At 37.0% G+C, this 17,709-nt stretch overlaps 1 pseudogene; it reads left to right on the top strand.

Annotated features, from left to right (window-relative positions):
* Nucleotides 1-1,159: 1,159 nt before the first annotated feature.
* On the top strand, nt 1,160-1,846 carry LOC129075465 (calcyclin-binding protein-like; annotated as a pseudogene).
* The last annotated feature ends 15,863 nt before the right edge of the window (nt 1,847-17,709 follow it).

Here is a 17,709-nt window from a genome sequence, read left to right as displayed (position 1 = left end):
ATCTGCAAAGCATAGAAACTCTCCAGCTGAGAAATTAATATAAAAAGTGTTACCATCTTACATGTGTAGAAAAAAATGTAAGATCTCTTTGGGGGAACATGCTATCAACTCGCAAATATCACATCTGACAAGCACAGAGCTGAGGAGGAATTTGCAATTCAAATTTACAAAACCACAAAGAAACAATCCAACATGAAAATCAGTCCACTGACATGAGAAGAAGCAGAATTGTGTTTCCAAGAATTTCTGACAATAAAATACTCACCAAAAAAGACCATAAAATTGGTGTTTAAAAAAAATAAAAATATCAATCTAAAATATGAGAAAAAAATGAGGTATTACTAAAAAGTGGATCAATCATACTGAAAAAAGGACCCCCAGAACTCCTGGGAATGAAATGTAACCATTGCAATTAAATTTCGAAGGCTCTCCTAGGAAAATGTCAGAGAGAACCTCTCGCATATGTGTACCAACGTTAGTTTTACCAATACTTCTTCCACAGATACAAGGACTAAGTTTGAATCTTACACAGAACCTCCTGTTATGGAATAAAATCGTCAACTCATCTAATGGAACTAGCAAAACTTTAAAACCAAAGGTGATCAAGGACAGTATAATAAGGAAAATTACAGGACAGTATTTTCATGAACGTCGGTGCAATGATCATTAACAAAATAGCAAAAGAGATTCAGCAATATTTCAAAGACAATGTTAAGTACCTTTGGAATGTAAAGATGGTGTTAAGGAGGGGGAGAATTCCCCTCCTCTATTCTTCTTGGGTTCTTTTCACTGCACTAATAATAAAATTGACACAAGACCATATAAACAGGAGAAAAAACAATACTATGTGTGCATGGGAGTTGATAAATGATGCTCATAGAAATGATAAACCAGACAGCTTTTTATCCTTTTTATACAAAGAAAACAGACATTTATGAAGAATTGATAAGACAAATATACTTAGGTTTTGGTTCTTCAATTAGTGAGGCATCTAAACAAAGTTTGGGGATGGGGGTCCACGGTTTCATGCAGGGCAGGCATTGGGCACAGGCTGCGGGTGCTATGAGGCTTGTGGGTCCTGCGAATCAAGCGGGTGCACCGTTTCCTGCTTATTTCCCCTGCGAGGCTGCATCTCATACCTTGCCTGGCCCAAACCGACATGGCTTCAGCTTTGGAGGGGCTACAGAAAGGTCTAGAAGAGGTCAAGGTGTTGCTGGAAAAACCCACTAGAAAGAGAGTACGGGATGCTCTTACAAGCTGAAAAATCCAAGGCTGAGACAGAAATCAAGAACAAGATGCAGCAGAAATCACAGAGGAAAGCAGAACCTCTTGACAATGAAAAGCCAGCTGCTGTGGTTGCTCCCATTACAACAGGCTACACAGTGAAAATCAGCAATTACGGATGGGACCAGTCAGACAAGTTCATGAAGATGTACATCCCCTTAACCAGAGTCCGTCAGGTCCCCACTGACTGTGCAGGTGCATTTCACAGAGAGGTCATTTGATCTTTTGGTAAATAATCTAAATGGGAAGAATTACTCCATGATTGTGAATAATCTCTTGAAACCCATCTCTGTGGAAGACAGAAAAAAGTCAAGACAGGTACAGTGATTATCTTATGTAGAAAGAAGTGGAAAACACATGGTGCGACAACCTGACTCGGGTTGAAAAAGAGTGCAAAGACTAAGAAAAGCCTTCCTATGACACTGAAACAGACTCTAGTGAGGGATGAATGAATGTTCTAAAGAAAATTTATGAAGATGGAGATGATGACATGAAGTGAATCATTAATAAAGCCTGGGTATAATCAAGAGGAAAGCAAGCAAAAGGAGACACAGAATTTTGAGACTTTAAAGCCCTTTTGGGAACTGTGATGTGGAAATATTGATGTTTTCAATAAGGACATGTTGGTGAGCTGCACAGATAAATTTAACAGATGACTTTACAGAGCCTTCTTCGAAGTAAAGGCAATGAATTCTCCTACTGGAAGATTTATTTAAATAAAATATATTTATTAAACACTTCCTCTAAAGATGGTTTCCATAGTAAACTGGTCATTTTGTTCAAGAAAGGGTAATATTGCATTCTCATGTGAAATGTAAGGAAGCAAGCTTTGCCTAGTGAAAATGCCATATAGTATTTTTGTTCAGCTGCGAGGTAGAAAAAAGTTACTGCTTCTTAAGTTCCTTACATCAGTTCTTACCAATGTAAGAATAAGTAAAAATAACAATAATAATAAAACCTGAATTTTTGCATAAAAAATAAACAAATTTGGGTTTGGGTAGTAAATTGATAAAGGAGTTAACAAGGTTTGTTTACCTAACCCTTCAGCCCTGGATTCCTTCACTCTAGTGATAAGGGTCTTTCTATTAGCTCCCCTGGGGCAAGGAAGGCACCTTTCCCAGGAGAGATTTTACTTCCTGCATTCAAGATGGCATGGGAGCTCGGGCTGGTGTGGCTTACTGGATTGAGTGCTGGTCTGGGAACTAAAGGGTCACCTGTCAGGGCACTGGCTGGGTTGTGGGTAGGGGGCATGGGAGAGGTAACCACACCTTGATGTTTCTCTCCCTCTCTCTCTCCCTTCTCCTCTTTCTAAAAAATAAATAAGTAAAATGTAAAAAAAAAAAAAGGCAACAGAGGGTCAACATCCCCTTCTTGCACCAACTGTTTGTCAGGTAACTTTAATTCAAAGTAATCAGTATGCCATTGTGGGATATTTGGGAGCAGTCTGCCTTAGGCCTTGGCATTGGTCTTCTACTCAAAAATTGATTAATTTACTATGCTTACTTATTAAAGGGGAAAATAATATGACAATCTCCACATGTGCAGAAAAATTTTTTAATAAAATTCAACATCTACTCTTTATTAAAAGAGAAAAAAGAAACTTTAACAAAGCAAGAATAGAAGAAATCTTTATTAGCCTGATAAGGGTACCTATAAGAAATTCACAAAAGGCATTGCATTTAATGGTAAAAGAATGAAAACTTAACATTTAAAATCTCAAATGACAAAAGATTTCCCACTGCCACTACTTCTATTCAACATAGTGCTTAATATCTGAGTTAGTGCAGTAAGGCAAGAAAAAAAATATATGAGAATTAGAAAAATGCTACCCATTTTTTGCATAAGATAATCATCTATGTACAAAACCTGAAATTTATACAGATAAATTTTTAAAATCAATAATGATTTTGTAAAGTGTTTGTATGCTTGATCACATAAAATGTATTTCTATCCTCCAGCTATGTGGAGTTAGAAAATGTAATAAAAATGTTACTAGTTATAAAAACATCAATAATTATAAATTACGCAGGAATAAATTTCACCAAAAAAATATGCAAGACCTTTGAGGAGAAAATTGTATAATTTCACTGGAAGACATAAAGAAATCTAAATAAATGGAGACAAACACCACATTCATGGATTAGAACACCCTGTTATAAAGTGGTAAGTCATCCCCAAATTGATTTGTAAAGACAATAAAATTCCAGTCAAAGTCCACACATTTTGTTGTGAAATTTGGGAACCTAATTTCTAAAAATTCATTTGGAAAACCAATCAGAAACAAAATGAATGCCAGGTAAGTTAAACATTTCAATGTCACTCAGAAAACCATTAAACTGTTAGAAGGTAAGGTGCTTGGGGTAAGAAATTATCTCAATATATAGAAATCACAAACTACTAAGAAAATGTTTTAAAGTCCATCATATTAGCCCTGGCTGGTGTGGCTCAGTGGATTGAGTGCTGGCCTGCAAACTGAAAGGTCACCAGTTTGATGCCCAGTCAGGGCACATGCCTGGGTTGCAGGCCAGGTCCCCAGTAGGGGGCGCGTGAGAGGCAACTAACCATTGATGTTTCTCTCCCTCTCTTTCTCCCTCCTTTCCTCTCTCTGTAAAAATAAATAAAATCTTTCAAAAAATAGTGAATCATATTAAGATTAAGAGTACTGTTCTTAAAAAGACCCATAAAGCTGAAAAACAAGATATAAACTAGGAAAAATCACAACACATATAACTGACAACAGATTAGTATCCACAATATATGAAGAAACTTTTTAAAAATGCACGAAGAATCCAATAAAAAATGGCAAAATAATTCACAAGCTCTTTATAGAAGAAAACAAATGGCAAATAAATATCTGAGAAGATAAGCAGCCTAATTAGTAATCAGGAAAATGCACATTGCAACAATTGAACATCATTCATGCCCATAAGCTTATCAACAATGTAAAAATCTAATAAAATCAATTATGTAGGATGTGGAGCAACTCAAACTTGTCATCACTATACACAGGACAGTAAATTGGTTCAAAAACTTTGAAAAATAATTTCCCATTATCTCAAAAACTGAAGGCACACATCCCTTATGACCCAGCAAGTCCTCTTTCAAATTATTATCCCAATCTCTTATGCTGGTGAACAAGAAGATGTATGGAAGGATTTTTATGATTTCATTGTTCCTAATTACAAAAACCTGAAAATAACCCAAGTATGTGTCAATAGCAAAGTGAATAAATATATTTTGGTATAGTGACCAAATGAAATGTTAAATGATAATGAAAAATTAATAAATTAAAGCCACAAAACTACATGGTTATATATCAGGAAGATAACTATGAGTTAAGAAAATAAAAAAGAGAACACAATGTGATTCCCTTTATAAAACATTGAAAAATAGCCAAAATTAAATAATATAATGTTTACAGATACAAATACATATAATAAAACTATATGAAGAAAAGTAAGGAACTGATAAAAGCAAAATTCTTATTATTCATATGGCTGGAGAGGCAGGAAGAAGAGACAAGAAATAACACAAGAAGTGTATGTTTATATTTATTGGATAATTATTTCTCATATTCTACACTTTTTTAAAAATATATTTTTGAATTGAATAAATGTTTTCTTTTAAAGATTTTATTTATTTTTAGAGAGAGGGGAAGGGAAGGAGAAAGAGGGACAAAAACATCAATGTGTGGTTGCCTCTCACAGAGCCCCTACTGGGAACCTGGCCTGCAACCCAGACATATGCCCTGACTGGGAATTAAACCAGTGACTCTTTGGTTAGCAGGCCAGCGCTCAATTCACTGAGCCACTCCAGCCAGGGCTTCATGTTCTACACTTTTACAAATATCCTTTGCATCTACTCCTTAGGAAAAGTAAGCAAAGAACTTCAAACCAAACCAAACTAAAACAAAACAAAAGATAATACACTCAAAGATGTGCATTAACTATCAATAGGGGATGCCAGAAAGAGATGATTTTTCTCTTGGACTCCTCAGAGTAAGGGGAATTGATAGCCTGGATATTTGAGAAAATCTGGAGTTGGATGTGCAGACAAGTGACTGGCAGCGGGAGGGGAATATAAGGAGGAGAAAGCTCGGCACGCTGAAGCTAAGAAAGTCCTAAGACCTGAGAAAGCAATATTTTAATTATGAGCTCACTTTTCAGCACAAAATCTGTCCCTCAAACAAAAGTGAATGAAGTGTACTTACATGTTAGCAAATAATATATTGGGATGGGGATGGGGATCTGAGGGTAAAAGGTGGATATGAAGTGACTATTTCAGTGTTTTACTTCAAAATGCTTTCATGACTAAAAAAGCCCTGGAGATTGTATTACATGTCCATGACCAACTTTCTTAGCACATTTTTATTTCTAGCTGAGGAGTAAAAGAACTTTGATTAAATGAATTTTGTTACTGACTAAGTAGCATTCATGCTAAGCTTTCTGCCCCAAATCCAGTAAGAAGAAACTGGGCAACAGCCTGTTCATCATTTTATAGCTGGAATTAGTGAACACTTGATCCAGAATATTCTGAAGATTTTTATTATCCTGAGCCTCCATAATGCTCTATTTAACTGCATTTAGTTAGGAAATGGTCACTTTTTCTGCAGTCCTGACATAGGAGAGATGCTGCTTGGTTGACATTGGTTCACAATAGATTTCTGTAGGCCACTGGGAGAATCTGAGCTCTGAAATGACAAAAAGACATGCACGTCAGAGTTAGAATCTTATCCTTTCTGTCCTAGACCACGCATGACGTGACACTGACACCACAACCATAGGGTTGGGACCAAAGAGAGGTCAGAATTGTTACCCTCTTTGGATGACATCTTCAAATCATCATACTTTAGGGATGTTCTGATTGTTACCACACTGGTCTGGTTATCAGGAGATATGCCTTGTAGTCCTACCACTGACTTTAACATACTGCATGGCTTTGGATATGTGGGTATATTATTTCCAGGACCTTAGTTTCTTCATCGATAACATGAAAGGAAAGATTTGGACTAGGTGACCTCTGAGGTCAGTCATGCTAAATTTCTGTGATTCCAGCTGATTTCATCTGCTTTCATAGTCCCTTTCTGAGGTATGTTGGTGAAGAACTCATTCTCAAGCCTACTAAATGCATGAATTAATAAACAACACCCCCCCAAAGACAGGCATATTAAATCTGTGACTTTCAGAAGTCCAAGAAAAAGGAAATAGTATGGATGGAGAGCAGATCCCACCCCTCTACTGTGTCATTTATTGTTTTTCCATTTTTACCAATAGTATAGGATAAATCTTTTAGAATGAAATCTGAAATGGTTGTATGAAACATTGTGATATTACAGCTTATCAGTATCGATAGTAATAATTTTGTAATTGGTAAAATTAAGTTGCAAGTTTTCTAGGATGGGATTTTTAAAAATGCGTGTTCTTCTGCCCCCTTGTGGAACATTTGGTGTACTACAGCAACCTAGGTCAGGCATCCCTTGCAAAACGTGTTTTCTAAGAGCCCAAAGTCCATTCTGTGTTTCCAGACTTTTTTGTTGTAATTTTTTTATTTCATTACTCCATTTAAAACAAACATACTTATGCAAAATTCTGAGAATTCTTCTGGGATTTCTTAATTTTATTCTAAGATAAATCCAGTCTGAAAGACTACTATAAAATCTAAAAATTTATTGTCTCCAACCTGGCCAAGGCTTATTTTGACTGTATAATTTAAAAAAATCAGCATTCGCAAAACTATTTCCTATTATTTTTTAAAATGAAATCAGTACATTCTGATTCTAAAACACACGTTGATTAGGGAAAAATTTAGAAGTACAAAAAGGTATAAGGAAGAAAAAGCATAAATATTTCTTATAATCACTATTGACACTTTGAATTATTTTATTCCAGGTTATTTTTCTAAACATGCAGCAGGTTCTCAAATTATGTTGTTTTGTTCAACCTTGTTTCATTATAATACCAATGATGAAAAAAATCAATTCCCAGCCAGGACCACTCTTGGCGTGGTTTGCACATTTTCCCCCTGGCTGTGTCGGTTTTCTGTGGGGACTCTGGTGTCCTCCCCCATCCCAGAGATGTGGACGTTGAGTCAACTGGCATGTCTACATTGTCCCAGTCTGAATGTGGGTGTGTGTTTTTATCCCTGCTATGGAAGGGTGTCCTCTTTAGGGTGAGTCACCCCTTGCACCCTGAGCTACTGGGAAAGGCTCCAGCCACCCATGACCCTCGATTGGAATTAGCAGGTTGGAAAATAATGATCTGACTTGTTTTCACTGATCTTTCTTAAATGGATATATAGCTCACATTTATTTCAGTGTTTAATATTAGAAGAGTTTTGGGTCTCTATTTAGAAGTTTGGTGATATTTTTGTGACCAGAAATATGCCGTAGGAACTTAACTCTTGTTTATATCAATTAACCTATGGTAAAATTGCTTTTATTATATGTCATTTGATCTAAAGTTGGAGTTTTCAAGCACCTATTGACAACGTTAAGTGAGGATTTACTGTATTTACCATTGTAACTCATAGGTGATTAGTAAACAATTGCTGAATATATAGGAATATATATAAGCATTTCCTCTTTTCATAAAATGTCTTTTGTAAACATAATTTTAATGACTTAAAATATTCATTCAAACTAATGTGTAGGCACATTTCTTTGTTTTTGTTACATGAAAAATCTTTATAAGCTATTTTTCCAAAGGTTTGTACTATTTAACATCCCTACTAGAGTATAGCTATCCATCTCATTAACCCTTGCCAAAACTGATTATTATTGTTTATGTTTTTACTAAATTGAAGGATGGAAATGTGTTTCACAAATGTTTATACTTTCATCTATATATGTGTGTATATACACATTTATACACACATATATGTGTGACATGTATATACATATATACAGAATACACATAAATAGAGAAAGGTGATGATTGGCATTTTAGTTTTTATTATGCTCAAGTTTTAATTTTTTACATAGTCAAACACCCATATTTTCATTTGTGATTTCTTCCATTGCCTTTAAATTTTAAAAGTATTACCATCAGCAACCTGATAACGACTTGCATCTTTATGGTGTGATTTTTCAGAAATCACTTTTACGTAGCATGAGCCATGCTAGAAACTTCAGATGAAGCATTCTTTAGATATACAGTAAATATTCATTTAAATTGAACATGTTTCAGGGAAAAATCAATTTATTTATAGGGTCAAATGTTACCACAGTTTATTTAAAAGTCAGGTTATTAAAAATACATATTTTCTTAGAAAATATCAAGGTGATTAGGCCAATTTTTTAAAAGTTGTACAGCCTTATTGGTATTTCTTAAACATAGCTGATATTATTTGGATTCTTCCTAAATTGGCATGAAATATAAAACTACAAAAAGAATTTGGAATCTCCATCCATTCAGTTTTGGTGATAAGCAAACAGGTGAGCCTCAAGAAACTTTTAAGACCCTTTCTTCATCTCCAAGTCTTTTAAAGTGTATGAGAACATAGATAATGACTTGCAAATAAAATATTGCTCATAAAGGAAATTATTTGAGAAATTTCCAAATGACCAAGTAATTTGGTTAACTCCATAGATGTTACTTTGATATTTTCCAAAATGCAGGGAAACATGATAGATTGCCGGTTCATGTAGAATTCAAAGTCTTTTAGGTGAGGTATGAGGTCCAATTATTTCAGAGATTTCTGTACATTGACTCTTGTTTTCACTAGAGATAAGTTCATCAACAAGGAGAAAGTGCCTAAGGTGTATTTTGCTGGACATAAAAGAGATAAAAGAGCCCTGGCTGGTGTGGCTCAGTGAATTGAGTGCTAGCCTGCGAACCAAGGGGTCTCCGGTTCAATTCCCAGTCAGGGTACATGCCTGGGTTGCAGGCCAGGTCCCCTGTGAGGGGTGTGCAAGAGGCAACCACACATTGATGTTTCTCTCCCTCTCTTTCTCCCTCCCTTACCCTCTGTCTAAAGATAAATAAAATCTTTTCAAAAAGAGAGATAAAAGAGTACAAAATTTGCTCAAGCAAAATGCAGTAATATTGAACACTTATGTGTCGAGTTCTATGGTAAATTCATATCTGTCAGCTTTTAATCCTCATGTAGCAACTGTATGAAATAGTTACTATTACTATTTTTTTTAACAGATGGGGAAAATGCAGCAAGAAGTTGTTAATTGCCTTTTCTGAGATCACACAATTGGTAAAAGCCAATGTTCAAACCTTGGTCTGTGTGATGCCACCAGTTTTAAGCCTTTACCATCCGTGCTCCCTTGCTGGGGATAAACATCTATGAGCCAGAATAGATCTGCTACGGAGTGAGAAAGTTTTCATAGTGGTCTTTAAGATAGAACTTGACTAGATAAAGAAAAAAGAAGAGAGTATTTTTTGGGGGGACGGGGTGCAAATGGTGAGAGCAAAAGCAGGGATGTATGAACAGGTATACAGGGCAAGTTAAAAAAGTCAAAGAACTTTTTATTTCTGTATGCTAATTATGTTACTGTTCTCAAAACAATTCTGTGATTTTAATAACAATTTTTAAAACATGCAAAACACCAAAGGAAATTTAAGTTACCTATAACCCCACTTCTCAGATATATATAAATATTGATTTTAATACTATTATAATGTATATAGAAGTTTACAATGTGTTTTTAACTTAATAGATCATTCATATTTTATATTCATACTATATTATGTATTACTTATTTTTGTTATCAACCTAATTGGCCTATTATAGATATATAATGAAAGCATCCACCAGATGTGGTTTATTTTTGTTTTTCTTGCAATATTAACAAATGATTAGCTACTCATCAAGGATTTTCACCCTGAAAGACTTTGAAACAGTCACTGAGAGTGTTCTCCGTTTGCTTGTAGTATTGCATCTGGTATTCTTTTGTGAATTCTCTAATTTAATCCTTTGGCTTAATTTTGTATTAGGTAGATTTTTTGTTTAGCTCATTCTGTTGTCATTTTTCTTTTAATAGACAGTTGTCATTCATTTTCATCATTGTATTGATCCTGTGAACTTGCTTTTAGCTTGCTAATTTTAATGTTTCTTACAATTTCTTTTTTATTCTGATTCCTTCTGTTGTCATGATTGTTTTCTCTTCCTTACCCTCTAATTCTGTAGCTCCTAATTATTTCACTACTAAATAGCCAGTAATATAAATAAAGATCATCATAAAAGTAAACAGCAATAATTTTAAGACAAACTTATAGTAACAAAACTTGAAGAATTTGTTTAAGTCTCTAAAAGCCCAAGGCAATAGGTCTATTTCCAGAAACTGTCTTTTTTTCATAAAGCCAAAATCAAGGAAATATTAGTCAAATCAAATTTATTAGAGGGAATAGATTCCAAATTTGTGAAAAATTATTTTACATATATATAAAAACAGTCAAAATTATCACCTTGAATATTTTTCAACTGTAAACTCAATAATTTATAAGGTCTAAAGAGTTCATCAGTACGTGAATTAATTTTTAAAAAATTCTGTAAGAATCCATACCTCCCTGGTAAATTGGGGTTGGGGAGGTCAAGAAATATGTTGTCTTTTATATGAAAACTAAAATTACATCTTAATGTACTATGAAACTTAAAGTCTGTGAAATAAGAGTGCACAAGGGCATACCGAACCCATTAGAAAGAAGCGTTATCATTTTCAGTGGCTAGGTCATGGAAAAATTCAGCAATGGGGGGGGCTAAGTGCAAACTGGCTCAGAGAGCCTTGAGGAGAGACTGGAGACAGAGGTGTTGGGGAAAGAACGGGAGGACGAACCGGGGAGTCCCGACTCCTTCTCCTTTCCGTTGTCTCCATTGTGCGGGAAGAGGCCACACCCCCAAAGAGCCAAAAGCTGAAAAGGACACAACAGACACCCCCAAAACACCCAGTGCAGGCACACACACTCACGCCGAGTGCAGAGCGGTCTGCAGAAATAGTGAATCCTGGGCTGAAGGGGTCACAGAGTTTTCCAGAGTCCCTGGAGGAGAGACTGGAGACAGGATTAACTGGAGAGTCCTGGAGCTGACTTCCTCCCGTTTCCGTAGTCTCCATTTGGCGAGGGCAAGCAACGCACCCAAAGAGCCAAAAGCGGGGAAAACACACAATAGAAGACCCTACACTGACCAGTGCCAGGGTGCCCGCCGGCCTGGGGGGCCAGACGAGTACGCGAGGTTGCGAATAAGCCCCGGGGTCTGGGGCAAGCACATGTGAGCCCAGGCAGGTGGGGGATCCTGCCACACGGGGAGCGCCCTCAAGGAGCCTGTGTGAGAGTGCAGAGAGATCCACAGAAAGAGTGGATCCCTGGCCGAAGGGGTCACAGAGCTGCCCAAAGCAGGAGTCAGACACAGTAGACTCCTGGTAGGCTGAAACAAATGACCCAAGGTCATATAGGGTCAACAACTGACATCATCAAAGGCAGGCCCAGAAAGAAAAGTAAAGGAAAAAATAAATAAATAAATAAAAGACCAGCCTACTACCATAGAGGTTTAATCCACAAAGTTAGGAAATCTAGACGGCCCAATGGAAGCAGAAGCAAAAACAAACAAACAAACAAACAAATAAATAAATAAACAAACTACTTAGACTCTCACAAAAATGGGAAGAAAAAGAAGTTCCACCCAAATGAGTGGAAAGGGGGACTCCCCACAGAGAGAGCTTAATGAAATAGAGGCAAGGGAACTATCAGATACTGAATTCAAAACAATGGTTCTAAGGAAGCTCAAGGAGGTCAGCCAGCTCAAAGAGAACTATGAGAAACTGCAGAGAAACTATCAGGATCTTACAACAAACTATATCAACCTGGAAAAGGACATAGAAACTATCAAGAAGACACAAGAGGATATGAAGAATACCATTTCTGAATTGAAGACACAGTAGAAGGAATCCAAAGCAGGCTGGATAAAGCCGAGGATCGAATCAGTGAGATGGAGGATAAGGTAGAAAAAAGCTCCCAGAAAGAACAAGAAATGGAAAAACGACTCAAAAAGAATGAAGAGGCATTGAGGGAAATGCAGGACAACCTTAAATGTAATAATATCCGTATAATAAGGATACCAGAAGGAGAAGAAGAGGAGCAAGGGATAGAGAACCTCCTTGAAAAAGTAATGATGGAAAATTTCCCCAATTTGAGGAGCGAAAGGGTCTCATGGATCCAGGAGGCACAGAGGACCCCACTCAAAAGGGACTCAAGGAGGTCCACTCCAAGACACATCATCATTAAAATGGCAAATGTCAAAGACAAAGAGAGAATCCTCAAGGCAGCAAGGGAGAAGGAGAAAGTCACATACAAGGGGGCCCCGATACGGCTAGGAGCTGACTTCTCAACAGAAACACTACAAGCCAGAAGGGAATGGTAACAAATATTCCACGTATTGAAAATCAAGGGCCTACAACCAAGGCTGCTCTACCCAGCAAGGCTCTCAATTAAAATAGAAGGGGGAAATATGGAGTTTCCCAGACAAAAGAAGGCTAAAAGAATACATCGCTACCAAACCAGCACTCCAAGATATGCTAAAGGGACTGGTTTAAGAAGATGAAGGAAAAGAGTGAGAAAGAGAAAAACACAGGTAGAAAGAGAAAAAATGAATGTTTCTATCAGTAATAACTCTCAATGTAAATGGACTGAATGCCCCAATCAAAAGACACAGGGTAGCTGAATGGATAAGAAAACAGGACCCACACATATGCCGCCTACAAGAGACCCACCTTAGAGCAAAAGACCTACACAGATTGAAAGTAAAGGGATGGAAAAAAATATTCCAAGCAAGTGGGCAAGAGAAAAAGGCTGGGGTTGCCATACTTGTATCAGACAAAATAGATTTCAAAACAAAGGCCATAAAAAGAGACCCAGGGGGCACTTTATAATACTTAAAGGAAGAATCTATCAAGAAGACATCAACATTGTAAACTTATATGCTCCCAATATAGGAGCCCCCAAGTATATAAGGAAATTGTTGGATGACTTCAAAAAAGATATAGACAGCAACACACAAAGATATAGATTTCAACACCCCACTGTCAAAAATGGATGGATCTTCCAAACAAAATCTTAATAAGGATATTGTGCAGCTGAATGACGCACTGAATCAAAGAGACTTAACTGACATATATAGAACTTTACATCCCAAAGACGAAAAATACACATTCTTTTCAAATGCTCATGGCAGTTTTTCAAAGATAGACCACATGATAGGACACAAAGCAAACCTCAGCAATTTCAGGAAAATTGAAATAATACCAAACTTTTTCTCGGACCACTAGGGTTTGACACTGGAAATCAACCTCAAAGAGAAAATTCAAAAACTTGCAAACTCATGGAGATGGAACAGTAGACTATTAAACAATGAATGGGTCAATAATGAGATAAGAGAAGAAATCAAAAAATTTCTGGAAACAAATGAAAATGAACAGACAACATTCCAAAACCTATGGGACACAGCAAAGGCGGTCCTGAGAGGGAAGTTCATAGCAATACAGGCTTACCTACAAAAGATAAAGAAACATTTCAAATAAAAGACCTAACACTACAACTTCAAGAACTGGAGAAATAACAACAAATAAATCCCAGAGCAAGTAGAAGGAAGGAAATAGTCAAGATGAGAGCAGAACTGAATGACAGAGAGATGAAAAGAACAATTCAAAGGATCGACCAATCCAGAAGCTGGTTCTTTGAAAAGATAAATAAAATGGACAAGCCTTTAAGGAGACTCATCAAGAAAAAAAGGAGAGGGCCCAAATTAATAATATCAGATACAAAAGAGGAGAAATAACAACGGATACCACAGCAATACAAAGGATTGTCAGAAACTACTATGAACAATTATGTGCCAAGGAATCTGAAAACCTTGATGAAATGGACAAATTTTTAGAAAAGTATAATCTTCCAACACTGAAGGAGGAAGAAACAGAAAGCTTGAACAGACTGATAACAGCTGGGGAAATTGAAGCAGTCATCAAGAAACTCCCAGGCACACAGAAGCCCAGGGCTGGATGGTTTCACAGGAGAATTCTACAAAACATTTAAGGAAGAGCTAACCCCTGTCCTTATCAGACTATTCCAAAAAATCCAAGTGGAGGGAAGACTCCCAGACTCTTTTTATGAGGCCAGCATCACTCTAATCCAAAAACCAGATAAAGACCCTACAAAGAACACTACAGGCCAATCTCGCTGATGAACATAGATGCTAAAATCCTGAACAAAATATTGGCAAACCGCATCCAGCAATACATTCAAAAGATTATCCACCACGATCAAGTGGGATTCATCCCAGGCATGCAGGGATGGTTCAATATACGCAAATCAGTAAACGTGATGCATCACATAAATAAAAGAAAAGACAAAAACCACATGATCATCTCGATAGACGCAGAAAAAGCATTCGATAAGGTACAGCACCCATTTATGATCAAAACACTCAGCAAAATGGGAATAACTGAGGCATTCCTCAACGTAATAAAGGCCATATATGAAAAACCTACAGCCAACATCATACTCAACGGGCAAAAACTGAAAGCTTTCCCACTAAGATCGGGAACACGCCAAGGATGTCCGCTCTCACCGCTTCTTTTCAACATCGTATTGGAAGTCCTAGCCACAGCGGTCAGACAAGAGAAAGAGATAAAAGGCATCCAAATAGGAAAGGAGGAAGTAAAGCTATCACTGTTTGCAGATGACATGATAGTGTACATAGAGAACCCTGTAGACTCTACCAAAAAACTCCTCAACCTAATAAGTGAATTTGGCAAAACAGCAGGATACAAAGTCAATATTCAGAAATCAAAGGCATTTTTGTACACCAGCGATGAAATAGAAGAAGAAATCAGAAAAAAATACCATTCGATATAGCAAGAAGAAAAATAAAGTACCTAGGCATAAATTTAACCAAAGATGTAAAAGACCTGTACGCAGAAAACTATACAACATTGAAAAAAGAAATTAAGGAAGACACAAATAAATGGAAGCATATACCGTGCTCATGGATTGGAAGAATGAATATCCTCAAAATGTCCATACTACCCAAAGCAATTTATACATTCAACACAACCCCTATTAAGATACCAATGACATATTTCACAGACATTTCAAAAATTTATTTGGAACTGTAAACGACTCCGAATAGCCGCAGCAATTTTGAGAAAGAAACACAAAGTAGGAGGGATCAGAATACCGGACATCAAACTCTACTACAAAGCCACTATACTCAAAACAATCTGGTTCTGGCACAAGAACAGACCCATAGACCAGTGGAACAGAATAGAAAGCCCAGAAATAAGCCGAGGTCTCTATGGGCATCTACTATTTGACAAAGGGGGCAGAAGCATAAAATGGAGCCATAATAGTCTCTTCAACAAATGGTGTTGGGAGAGCTGGACGGCTACATGCAAAAAAATTCAAATTGGATTATCAGCTGACACCATACACAAAAATAAACTCAAGATGGATAAACGCCTTAAATATAAGTCACAACACCATCAAAGTCCTAGAGGAGAACATTGGCAGGAAACTGTCAGATATCCCACGCAGCAATTTTTTCACTGATGTGTCTCCTAAAGCAAGGGACATAAAGGAAAGAATATACAAGTGGGACCTCATCAAAATAAGAAGCTTCTGCACGGCCAAAGAAAACATCAGCAAAATGAAAAGGGAGCCAACCCTATGGGAAAATATATTCCCTAATGATACCTCAGATAGAGGTTTGATCTCCAAGATACATAAAGAACTCACTCGACTCCACTCCAAGAAGACAAACGATCCAATCAAAAAATGGGCAAAGGACCTGGGCAGACGCTTTTCTAAGGAGGAGATACAGAGGGCCCAGAGACATTTGAAAGGATGCTCAGCATCACTAACTATCAGAGAAATGCAGATCAAAACCACCGTGAGGTACCGGCTCACACTGGTCAGAATGGCCATCATACACAGATCCAGAAACAACAGGTGCTGGCGAGGCTGTGGAGAAAAGGGAACCCTGGTCCACTGTTGGTGGGAATGCAGACTGGTGCAGCCACTGTGGAAAGCAGTGTGGAATTTCCTCAGAAAGCTGAAAATGGAACTGCCTTTTAATCCAGTGATTCCCCTGCTGGGACTATACCCTAAGAATCCCAAAACACCAATTCAAAAGAACCCATGCACCCCAATGTTCATAGCAGCACAATTGACAATAGCCAAATGTTGGAAGCAACCTCAATGACCATCCGTAGATGATTGGATCAAAAAATTATGGTACATTTACACAATGGAATACTACGCAGCGGAAAGAAAAAAAGAACTACTATACTTCGTGACAGCATGGGTGGAACTGGAGAGTATTATGCTAAGCGAAATAAGCCAGGGGGCAAAAGACAAATACCATATGATCTCACCTATAAGTGGAACCTAACCAACAATACAAAGATGCAAGAAAATAAGACCAGCAACACTGAAAGGAAAAGAAACCAACAGAGACAAGAGGGAAGTGGGGGGGCAGGGAAAGGGAAGGGAAGGGGAAAGTCAAGGAACATATAGCAAGGACTCATGGACAAAAGCAAAGGGGAAGAGTTGAGGGAGGGAGGGAGGGGGCGGCAAGGGAAAGTGGTGGGGGGTAGGCAGAGAGAAATATATTTGAAAAGATAAATAAATTTAAAGAAAAAAGATAAAGTTGAGAAAAAAAGTCTCATGAATTGATTAATTCAGTCTTTGTAAAATGTACTATAAAATGCTATAATTTCTGGGTTGGTATTCCCCTTGTTGCCTCTGAAACAAATCCCCTTTCCCCCGTTGGTTATAAAATAAAGCACTGTTAAATACCAAAAAAAAAAAAAAAATTCAGCAATGATCTTTCATGAGAAAAACAGATCTCAAAATGTTTTGCAGTAGACATCAGTTAGACTAGGTTTTAATCTTTTGATTTAGTCTAGGAAACGGCGCATTTAACTATCACAGACCCCGTGAGAAGTATAGGTGGAGCAAAATAATAGTTCTAATTTTTAGTATGGAACAAGTGAGGGTCATAAAATGACTTGTGTAAGACCATGATAATACTTACCTAAAGTCATTATAAAACTGAATCCTAAAGCAGGTGACTCTTTAACCCTTATGCACAATATGTTAGTTTAGCCAAAAGAAAATATGTCCATTCTTTTCTCCATAATATTGGGGTATTATTTTTACTGTGTAGGTATTAAAGCCACAAATATTTGTATGTAATTTTAAAAAAGTGAAGTTTAAAAACAGTCTTTATATATTTTGAATTCTTTTAGATCTGTAGAGAAAAAAAGCAATATTTTCAGTGGTCCAGTTAAATGTTTTGTTTTCTTTTTTTCCAAAATAGAAAGCATTTAATTACAGAGAAAAGGCGAAAGTTTTCCAAAGCCTGGATGATGTCAGGCAGCTACAGAATCACAATACAAATCCTTTGATGGATGTCTTCAAGAATGCAACC

This window comes from Pteronotus mesoamericanus, unplaced genomic scaffold, assembly GCF_021234165.1.
Source record: "Pteronotus mesoamericanus isolate MK-2021 breed Mesoamerican mustached bat unplaced genomic scaffold, CSHL_Meso_final contig_55, whole genome shotgun sequence".
Lineage (NCBI taxonomy): Eukaryota > Metazoa > Chordata > Mammalia > Chiroptera > Mormoopidae > Pteronotus > Pteronotus mesoamericanus.
The sequence above is the reverse complement of the archived record's forward strand: the minus strand, read 5'-3'. Positions and strand labels throughout refer to the sequence as shown.